The sequence below is a fragment of the Zalophus californianus genome, chromosome 4 (assembly GCF_009762305.2).
Source record: "Zalophus californianus isolate mZalCal1 chromosome 4, mZalCal1.pri.v2, whole genome shotgun sequence".
Taxonomy (NCBI): Eukaryota; Metazoa; Chordata; class Mammalia; order Carnivora; family Otariidae; genus Zalophus; species Zalophus californianus.
This window is the reverse complement of record NC_045598.1, coordinates 86,633,781-86,645,613: the sequence shown is the minus strand read 5'-3', so window position 1 is coordinate 86,645,613 and position 11,833 is coordinate 86,633,781.

Below are 11,833 nucleotides of genomic sequence, written 5' to 3'. Positions count from 1 at the left end.
TCTTAAAAGGCCTCAAAATTTAATTTATGCACTTTCCAGCAGATAATTTACAGAAAAGTAATACCTAGCAATTCAGCTAGGAGTCATGTTTCTCAGAAAAAAATTCAAAAATATTAAAAGTAGTTTACTGCAAAACCTGCAAAAAACATTTCAAAGCTAAAAATATTTCAACAAATGCCAGATTTTGAATGGCATATATCAAACTATCTTCACATTGATAGAAATAAGGTGGGTATTAGAATTCTCCTTTTTGTTTTATTTTTGTTTTACGTGTTTGTAAGTTTGAATCAGAATCAAAGTTTCTTCATAATACAAATGTTTAGTGAGCCTGCTACATTATATAGTGCTTATTTCTTTCATAATACTTAGTAATGTCAACTATAAACTAGACTGTACAAAAATCAGTCACATAGAGACTCAATGCCATGATTGCTTATTTAATTTCATGGTACATCTGAGTGGTACACTTTCTACTTTTTGCTATAAGCACTTCTCGATTCTGCTTCTAACTCCCTGCTTCTTTTTCTGCCTTTCTTTGACAACTTTTTCGTTTTCCAAACTAAGGTTCTTCCTTTGTTTCCTTGGTCTCTATTTATTTTTCAAAGAATGCACAGTTCTCCTGATGAAAGTTTAACCTGAAATGATTCAGGAACAACCACAAGTCCACACTCCCGCCCCTCAATCATATATTCTCTCTCTCATGTAAAGAATAAACAAGTCTGGAACATTAAATAATGACTCACATTCTACTCTCATCACTATTCTGACCATGAATCTGTCAGAAGTAGGAATGTCTCTTAGTAAAACATCTAAACCACTTCTCCCTCAGAAAGGTGGGAAAGCCCAGGACAAGGTAATTACTATTTATTTATTTATTGGCAAATAAATTAAATACATAGACTATATAGACTTCTCTATTCAGCAAAGTAAGTTTTAGTGCATTTTTTCTATACTCACTAGACTCCTTTCATGACTATTTTTAATTGGATAAAATTGACTAAGTGACTAAAAACGAGAATTACTTTTAAGTTGTTTTTCTTGCTACCGATCCATAAGTTAATGTTCTATAGATTTGCAATGATGGGAGAAATAATGTCAAAATCATCTTAACAATTCTCTTTACAAAATGATACTGTGATTTTTAAAGAGGGGTCTATAAAAAGATGATCTGCTCTATTAATGTGTGGTATGGAGTTATTAATAAGCTGAATTTACAATTTGTAGAAATAGTTTATAAATTGTAACTACTGAAAGAATCTATAAGAAATCACAAATTTCAGTTTTAAAGTTCAACATGACCTTGGGAAATCATCGAGCATAATTCCTTTGTATGAGGCAAGCTACACACATGCCACACAGATTATAGAAACCCATACTTACAGTGAAACAATACATCCAAATACATATTTTATACAGACAGAAAATATATTTAAGTTTTATTCCTTGTTATCTGTCCCTAACTTGCTATCTGAACACAGTTTTTCCACAGGTAAATAAGAGTGAGTTGAGACTGTATGATTTCAGTTACCATTTCTAATTCTAAGAACCTATGATATTGATTTTTTTCAGATTATACTACAACCAATTTTATGCTATCCAAACATGTAATACAGATTTAGGAATGCGGCCAGAAGGTGGAATTTTATTGCAAACATAGATGAGATGTAAATTGCAATCATCACTGAAATGGTAACAATAGTAACAACAAAATCAATAAAAAAGCTAAAGGCTTTTTGACACATAATTTAAGTTGTGCTGAGTAGGCGGCAAATGTATCCCGATCCTTGATACCACACTGAAACTGTTCATCCTATGGAAATAGAAAATATTATTAGTTTTACTCTGATCACTGTCTAAACATAGTTTTATTAAATATGTTTCTACTTTGGCCAGAGGGTCCCTAGGTACTCCAGATACATTAATTACCAAACACACACACACACACACACACACACACACACACACACACACACAATCACTGCCTTCAAGTAGCCTACATTCTTTTTTCTTTTTTTAAGATTTTATTTAGTTATTTGGCAGCGAGAGACACAGCGAGAGACGGAACACCAGCAGGGGAAGCGGGAGAGGGAGAAGCAGGCTTCCCGCGGAGCAGGGAGCCCGACGCGGGGCTCGATCCCAGGACACCGGGATCACGAGTAGCCTACATTCTAATAGGAAAAAAAAAACAGGAAGTAATAAATAAAATCAGTTAAATTATATTAGATACTAGGAAATGGTAAGTGGGATTGGAAAAGGAAAAAGAGAAGCAGGTTGGGGGAATCAAGATCTCCAGGGTGAGAGGGAGATTCGATGCAAGCTGCAGCTGATGGCATCTCGCTTAATTTGGTAAGGAAAAAAAAACAATCAAAATTCAAAATTGTAAGATGATGAAATTTGAGGGTAATGGAATTATTTTTTTGAGGGCAATGGAATTTAAAAGACTGCATTCTATTTCCATATAATGGATTGACCTATATCTAGGGAAATAATGGAAAATTATATTTATTAAAACAAATATTTCACACTTGTTTCATGTCCCATATCAATCCCAGTTCTCTGAATCAAATTCAAAGTTTTGCAGGGGCATTGAAATCCTGTCTTTGCATGAACATTCTCTGGAAGATCTGCCTTAATGAGTAAAATTGAGAGCCGAATCAACAATTTCCTCCTTCTTTATTACAACAAATCCTATTTTGATTTACAACCCCTCTAAACATAATTCATGTAACCAAATGGCTCCTGAAATATTAATCAATTTCCTGGGTCTTAATTGTATTTTAAAACAGCATCTCAAAATATCTCAAAAAGGCAAATTTTAGATATCCTTAAAGAAAAGCAGCCTTGAAGAAAACACCCTTGGTATTTTAGATAATAAAAACGTTATAATAATGAGGGGAAATGAAAGCTAAAAAGCAAGTCTTGGTTAAGGTATCTGGAGATTTGTTTGTTTGTTTTGTTTCAAAATTTTATTTTGACTCCAGTTAGTTAACATATGGTGTAATATTAGTTTCAGGAGTAGAATTTAGTGATTCATCACTTCCATACAACGCCCAGTGCTCATCACAAGTGTCCTTAATCCCCGTCACCCATGTAACCCATCCCCCACCACCACCTCCCCTCCAGCAACACTCTTTGTTCTCTACAGTGAATCTTATTTTTTAAGATTTTGGGTTTTATTACAGCAGTTTTAGGCTTACAACAAATTTTAGAGGAAGGCATAGAGATATTTCATTTTTCCCTTGCCCTCACCTGTGCATAGCCTCCCCAGTTATCAACATTACTCACCAGGTTTTTTGTTGTTGTTGTTGTTGTTTAACCAAGGATGAACTAACTATATTGCCACATCATAATCACCCAAAGTCTACGGTTTACCTTAGTGTTCACTCTTGATACTATGCAGTCTGTGAGTTTGGACAAAAAGTATAGTGACATATATCCCTCACTGTAATCATAGAGTATTTGCACTGCCTTAAAAAAATCTCTGTGTTCTATTTAACCCCCTCTCCCATCCTTTGCCACCACAGATCTTTCTATTGTCTCCATGGTTTTGCTTTTTTCTAGACTGTTATGTAGTTGGAATCATAGAATATGTAGCCTTTTCAGATTGGCTTCTTTCATTTAGTAATATGCGTTTGAGGGCGCCTGGTGGTTCGGTCATTAAGCGTCTGCCTTCAGCTCAGTTCATGATCCCAGGGTCCTGGGATGGAGCCCTGCATCAGGCTCCTTGCTCAGCAGGGAGTCTGCTTCTCCCTCTCCCACTCCCTTGCTTGTGTTCCCTCTCTCGCTATGCCTCTGTCAAATAAATAAATAAAATCTTTAAAAAAAACATGCATTTGCGATTCCTCCATATTTTTTCATGGCTTGATAGTTCATTTCTTTTTAGCAGTGAATAATATTCCATTATCTGGATATAACACAGTTTATTTATCCATTCACCTACTAAAAGACATTTGGTTGCTTCCAATATATGGCAATTATGCCTAAAGCTGCTATAAACATCTGTGTGCAGGTTTTTATGTGGGCGTAAGTATTCAACACCTTGGTTAAATAGCTAGGAGAGTGATTGCTGGATTGCATACTAAGAGTATGTATAGTTTTGTAACAAACTGTCAAACTGTCTTCTAGAGAGACCAATTTTGTATCCTTACCAGCAATGTATGAGAATTCTTACTGCTCCACATTCTCATCAGCATTTGGTGTTGCCAGGGTTCCAGATTTGGGCCTTTCTAATAGTTGTGCAGTGGTATCTCCTAGTTGTCTTGATTTGCACTTCCTTGGTGACATCTGATCCTTCCATATGCTTATTTACCATCTGTATATCTTCTTTGCTTAGGTATCTGTTAAATTATTTGGCCCATTAATTAATTAATTAATTGTTTTCTTATTATTGGGTTTAAGAGTTCTTTGTATGTTTTGGATAAGAGTCCTTTATCAGATGTGTTTTTGCAAATATTTTCTTCCAGGCTATGGCTTGTCTTCTAATTCTCTTGATATTGTCTTCTGTAGAGCAGAAGTTTTTAATTTCAGTGAAGTCCAGTTTAACTATTTCTTTTATGGATCATGCCTTTGTTGTTGTATCTAAAAAGGCATCACCACACCTAAGGTGATCCAGGCTATTCCTATGCTATATTCTATGATTTTCATAATTCTGGATTTTACATTTAAATCTATCATCCATTTTGAGTTAATTTTTGTGAAGGTGCATTTGTCTAGATTCTTTTTTTTTTTTTTTTGCCTGTGGACATCCAGTTGTTCTAGCACCATTTGTTGAAGAGACTATCTTTGTTCCATTGTATTGTCTTTGCTCCTTTGTCAAAGATCAGGTCACTATATTTATGGGGCTCTATTTTTGGATTCTATTCTATTCCACTGATCTGTTTACCTAGTTTTTTTTACTAATACCATACTCTCTTGATTATTGTAGCTTTAGAGTAAGTTGTGAAGTCAGGTAGTAATAGTTCCGCAACTTTGTTGTTTTTCAATACTTTTTTGGTGATTCTCTGAGTCTTTTGCCTCTTCATATAAACTTTAGAACCAATTTGTTGATATCCACAAAATAACTTGCTAGGATTTTGATTAGGACTGGATCTATAGATCAAGTTGGGAAGAAGTAACATTTTGACAATATTGAGTTTTCTAATCCATGAGCATGAAATCTCTCTCCACTTTTGTAGTTTCCCTCAAATAGATCTTGTACATATTTTGTTAGATTTATACTTAACTATTTTATTTTTGGGGAGGGGGAATGCTAGTATAAATGTTATTTTAATTTCACATTTCACTTTGTCATTATTAGTATATAGGAAAGCAACTGACTTGTATATTAACTTTGTATCTTAGAACCTTGCTCTAATCACTTACTAGTTTCAGGAAGTCTTTATTTTTGGAAATTCTTTTAGATGTTCTACATAGATGATCATCGTCTTCTGTGAACAAAGACAGTTTTATGTCTTCCTTCTTAATCTGTATACATTTTATTTCCTTTTCTTGCCTTCTTGTTTGCATTAGCAAGGACTTCCAGTATGATGTTGAATGGAAATGGTGAAAGAGGTCTTGTCACATTTTCAAGAGGGAACTCAGTCTCCCTAAGTAATCAGACATACATTTATGAAATTACACAAGGAGAGTCAAATAAGCACCATGTGAAAAAGGAGTGTTATGCCTCTTTTACGATTATTTGAAGAAAAATAAAATAAAATGATGTGAATGTTAAATTCCAATAAAGAATTCTAAGTTGTTTTTTCTTAAGAAATGAGGTTTAGCAAATAAGAGTCATGAAATATTTATACAAGAGGAAATAAAAATGGTAAGTAAACAACAGTTTTCAATAATTATAAACAAATGAAAATTAAGAATAGAGCTGAGGGGTAGCCTGGGGGAAAACCTCAGGGCCAGGATCGTTCACTCATTCATATATATACATATATATATACATATATATATATAGTACCTATGATATATATATATAGCACATATATATATGTGTGTGTGTGTGTGTGTGTGTGTGTGTGTGTGTGTGTGTGTGTGTGTGTGTGTATAGTACCTATGACATGCCAGGTAATATATTAGGGATGATCTAGGGATGATCAGGGCAAAAGGAGAACCCCTGTATTCACCAAGCCTGAATGACTCCATCCAGTTCAGCCTCCTTTTGATTTTTAAACTTCTGGAATCCCTTGAGTGTGAATTTCTTTAGCTGTGAACAACCTTGTTGGCTGCCCCTGGATAACACCTGACCCTCGGTACAGACAGTGGATCTTGGGAACGAGGCAGACATCATTCACATCCATCTGGAACATTCAGAGAGAGAGAACTACCTTCTGGCCAGCATCCTTGAATGATGGTCTGACAAGCATATGAAGTCAGTGTCTTAGTCCATAGAAGGCTGGAATTTGCAGCCAACAGTAGCTCAGGTTTTTAAAGCTATTGCTTCTTGCTCTTTTTAATTAATTAATACCTAGCACCTACCCCTGCCTCCATTTGCTCCATGGAAACCAGGAGTGAAATGGTCTTCATCTATAACACTGAATCTTTTCTTCTTAAATCTGCCTCTTCCTCTCTGGATGTGTGACTTTCGTGTCTTGCTACTCATCTCAGAGAAACAATAAATAATGCAATAAAAATTAAAAAGATAAAATAGTACCATAGATGTGTGATTTCCCATAGGCCACACAAGTATTTCTGATGAAAAATAGGTATATTAATTGGAGAAGTGAAGTACACAATATTTTTTAAGTTTTATCAAAAATAATGTCTTTAGGTGAAGATTTCTCTTGGATGAAAGTTTTAAAAATACCTGAATTAACGATTCACAAATAAATATATAATGAAATTGTGTGTCTATGAAGCAAAAAAAATCTTGCTTTATGAGTTCAGTAGAAAGTCTTTCTGAATCAATTTAAAAAGTCCTGACATTCTTGAGAAACTGTACTAAAGTAGTTTATCCATTATCAAACTTAAATTCTCAAACAAGATGAATATATTTATTTATAGATATATAGGCATTGCCAAAATTATTGGCATGTTATGATTATGATGTTCACTAAGACCCACAGAATAGAAATTTAAAAATCAACTTGGCAAGCAGAAAAATAAAATGTGATTCCCAGGCAAAGAACTTTATTGTTTGCATTGTCTGAAGTCCCTAAATTATAATGAAACCTTTCACTCTGATTTTTTTCTTTATAAGAGTGTTCCTGATTTAAATTTTGTTTCCTTTTCAAAGGTCCACCATGACCTTCCATCTGAGGATCATACATTTGCTAATAATGGTGCCTTACTACTGTTTGTTTTTTTTTTTTGCAATTCCTTATTTTCTAGTACCTCTTTCATTTTCTTTTAGACTACCAAGTGGCAAAGCTAGTTATGAATATTTTGATGTTTCTTTATTGTTGTAATTGATAATACTCATATTTACTTGTTTATTGTAGACACTGAATAGAAAAATAATCTGCAGATTATTATTTTCATTTTTATCTACCACAAGCCTCTGTTTATCTAGCTAAATTAATCTATATCTCATTGTTTGCTCAGTGATCATTGCTCACATCATTGCTCAGCGCTTCACCAAATCTGCCTTTCATGCCTCTAAGTCATTCAGCTTACGATTTCTCCCTTTTATTTCGTATTATGTGGTCATATTGAACATTTTGTTGCTGGTTTTAAAACTTTGTAGACTTGAATTTTTCAAGTGAACTAACTGAGACATTCTGTTTGCTAATTAATTGAGTGGGTCCTAGAGAACATTTAAAATGTCCATAGTTTTGGGGCACTGGGGTAGCTCAGTCGGTTAAACATCTGCCTTCGGCTTAGGTCATGATCCCGGGGTTCTGGGATCAAGCCCTCTGTGTCAGGGCTCCCTGCTCAGCTGGGAGCCTGCTTTTCCCTCTCCCTCTGCCCCTCTCCCCTGCTCATGTGCCCGCTCTCTCTCTCTCTCTCTCTCTCTCTCTGCTCTCTCTCAAATAAATAAATAAAATCTTTAAAAAAATAAACTTTAAAAATAAATAAATAAATAAATAAATAAATAAAATGTCCATAGTTTCAAAGATCCTGGTTTCCTATTATGAGGCATTATAATATTATATAACATATAAGAATGATGAAAACATACCCCATCACGTGAATTCCTAGAAAAGGAGCTCAATAGGATAGAGAATGGCTGTTCTGCTTTTTTACAACCCCAGGAATTCATGGTCTTCTTAGCTCAGTCAGAGCTCCAGTTAATAAGCATAAGAAAGAATGACATTTGCTGCCCCTTGGCATCATTGCCTTTACAGGAATCGAACACACAAACAACCCCCCTGTGCCTTCCTTCACCTTTGCCAACTGGCTCTTATCAGTTAGGTGTGTGAGAAATACCTCTTTAATTACAATATCAAAACCAAATATATTTGCTTTTCCAGATATATAAAGTCTGTATTTTATCATCTTATTTGAATTTTCATTTACATGGTTTAAAAATTAAATATAAAATGCACTTCCTAATGATTTTCTCTATAACTTTTCAGGTTGAAATTAGATGAGATGGTAATAAATATCTACTGTAAATCATACTTCTAAAAAGTGTAACAAGTGTTATGGAATGCCTTGTTTCCTCTGAATGCTATTATTCAAATTTGAAGAAGTACTAGTTTTATTCATATCTACACAAAGGGGTGAATTGTCAATGTTGAAGGGGAAATTAAGCTATAATCTAATATTTTATTCTCTAGTTTCTTCTCAGGATTATCATCCCCATTTACTGTATTTTAAAGCTAAATGGGAATGACAACTCTTAGACTGAATGAAAGAGAAATAACACCTTTATTATCTTGTTTATGACAATGCTTAGAAGAGGGCCCTACACTCACAGGCACTGAGTATAAACTCTAGGACAATTATGGTGAAAAATACTTTGGATGATTGTCATGATGATGGTAATAAAGACAATAATAAAGATAAAATCTTCTCTCTTAATGTGTCCTTTTCTTTTTGTCAGAAATAGCATCACTATTCAATGAGGGCTCATTTTTAAACTATGATCTACCTTCTGTACAAAGCCCTTGACCTATCATTTATAAAGAAGCTTAAAAAATACCATGTTGCAAGGTATTGAAAATCACTGGTTCAGACGAGAGAGATAATGTTTACTTCTTTATCTTCAGGTAGCTTTCCTACAGCAAAGAATGCGTAAAAAAAAAAATAATAACAATCCTGAAGTGTTAACTCACAGGATTTCACATATCAGACTATCTTAAACACAAGTCAGATCTTGACAGCTACCTCTGTCTGGGTTTACTGATGATATTGGAAATTTTAAAAGGAGTAGGTTTTCCCCTAAAATAGATTTATGTGTTGGATGCACTTCAATTTATAAGGTGACACAGTCTTTCCCTATTTGAATTGAATGCAAGAAGCTAAAATAATCTCCTCATATAGGCATTAGTTCATTTGTGTGACACTCTGCCGAATGTTATTTCAGCTTGTCCATGACTTCTAAGGATGTTTATTTCCTGCCACCCCTCTTGTTCTCCAATTTGAACAGATTCCAGATCAGCTATAATGAAATCAGGCCTTTTTCTGTGACCATACTGGTCATTTCTGTCCCATTTTTCATTAGTACTTTGAAAACTTAATTGCAGGACAAAATGCAATTCTTTAATTCTCCTTACAAAGACAATGAGTTTTTCAAGGAGAGTCTATGATTATTTCCATTAAAAAACCCTTTTCTTTGAAAGTTAAAACAACTTTAGGCTAACATCATCATTTCTTTAAACACATTAACCCATTAAAGCAAAAATGCAATAGTAACCCTGAGCCTGCCTTACAAATTACATATTTAATGTGCCTTTAATCATTCACAATGGATTCCCTGATTAACCAATACTGCTAAATACTTCGCATTGCAAACATATATCATTAACAAGATGAAAATACTGAAGCTTAATTCCGTTTTATAGGTACATCAACTGTTGCCAACCATTTTTGCCAATCAACCTTGACTTAAAGTTAGAACTTTTGTTAGTTTTCATGGCAAAATAAGGACATTCAACTTTCAAGCTAGTGAATTTATGGGAGTTTAAATTAAAATAATTCCGACGCCTGGCTGGCTCAGTAGGTGGAGCATGCGACTCTTGCTCTCAGGGTTGTGGTTTCAAGCCCCATGTTGGGTGTACAGATTACTTAAAAATAAAATCTTTAAAAAAGTAATTAAATAAAATAACTCTGACAGATGTACACTGCACCCCCCAAAATAATTTTTTTTATATTAGGTGAAGATACTTATTTTTTCTTAAATTGAGTATTCTGGATAATCAATCAGCTGATTGTTTTCTCTACCATGTGATATGGTTTTATTTAGCTTTGTGTTTGTCACTGTACCATCCTGATACTATAGCCAAATGTATTTAACTCGAGCCAAAAAAAATATTGAGTAAAGTCAATTTAATTTTTTCCCTTTCCTCCTTTTGGTTTATCCTTGTCCATTTTTTTGGAGTTGATAGTATTATCAAAATAGGGAGTACTCAGAGCTAGCCTCATGGTTCATTTATCCATGATTAATTATTCCACCAAATTTTAGAACATTCGATGTGTTTTAGACATTAGCATAGACTCTGGAGGTACAGAAATTAAATGACATTGTTTCTGTTCCCTGTAGCTCAAATTCCACCAGAGAATCAGCCATTGATTGACTGATTGATTGATTGATTTAAATCAACATTTTAAATATACAAACTACCTAGTCTAACTTCCAACTTTAAGAGTTTTCTATGACCCAAAGAAAAGGATTCTGTTTTGGCTTTTTTTTTTTTCCTGGAAAAAAAAAAAAAGTGTCTACTCTAATGGTAAACCTTAGAATATGAACTCATGACTTTGGTACAGTGAAGGAAACTTGCCCAAGTTGTGAAGACAAAATGAATCTATTCGTTTTTAGGTTCTTGGATTCCATAGATGGTGGGGGAAAAATGCTATGAGGCTGATGGATGTTCATATGCAATTTATGAACCAAGAAATCTCAATTGAGGAATTTAGTAGTCAATATTGAACAGGTCTACCAAATTAGAAAAAGTAATTGACCAACATAATATGAACAATTACATATAGGAAAATAACTACATAAACTGTAAAAGCTAAAAAGGAATTTTTTTACTTTTATTTACTGTATCTTAACTAATTCCTTTCCCATTATAGATTGTCTGCAATAGTCCTCCACTAGTCAATGAGGTGATGTCCCTGAACATGATAGGCTCTCCATAAAGATGTGTTGACTGACTAAAATTATTGTTGGTCATTTATTTCTGTATTCCTGTTTCATACTTTTACCCACATAGCCCAAGTGTAGTCCAAATGTTTAGTATCATATCCTGTAATTTTCCTGTAATGGCTGCAATTTGAAGATTGGCTTCTCCTCCTGATGAAGTACATCATTCAAAATACAAATTCAAGAGTAGACAGAAACTTACCTCTAAATCAAAATCATCTTGGTACTAGTGTCTCATACATATTAACTTTAGTGTTCCTCACCTGATGATTGCTTGTTCCCTTTTTGTCTCTCTGACATTTACTTACTTGCTTTGGAGACTATATACCCTCCTGCTTCATGACTACTTGTGTAATTGGAACCCATTGTACAGTGTATCTCTGCTCTCCGTATATTCTTTGTTTTTAATTGCTTATCCAAAAGCTAAAAAATGCTCCTGTCTATTATTTGTAGCTTTGGTTCTTCAGTCCTCTATTACCCGATGCTATCCACAGCCATGAGGCTCATAGAAATTATTAAGAGTGATTTTACGGGCGCCTGGGTGGCTCAGTTGGTTAAGCGACTGCCTTCGGCTCAGGTCATGATCCTGGAGTC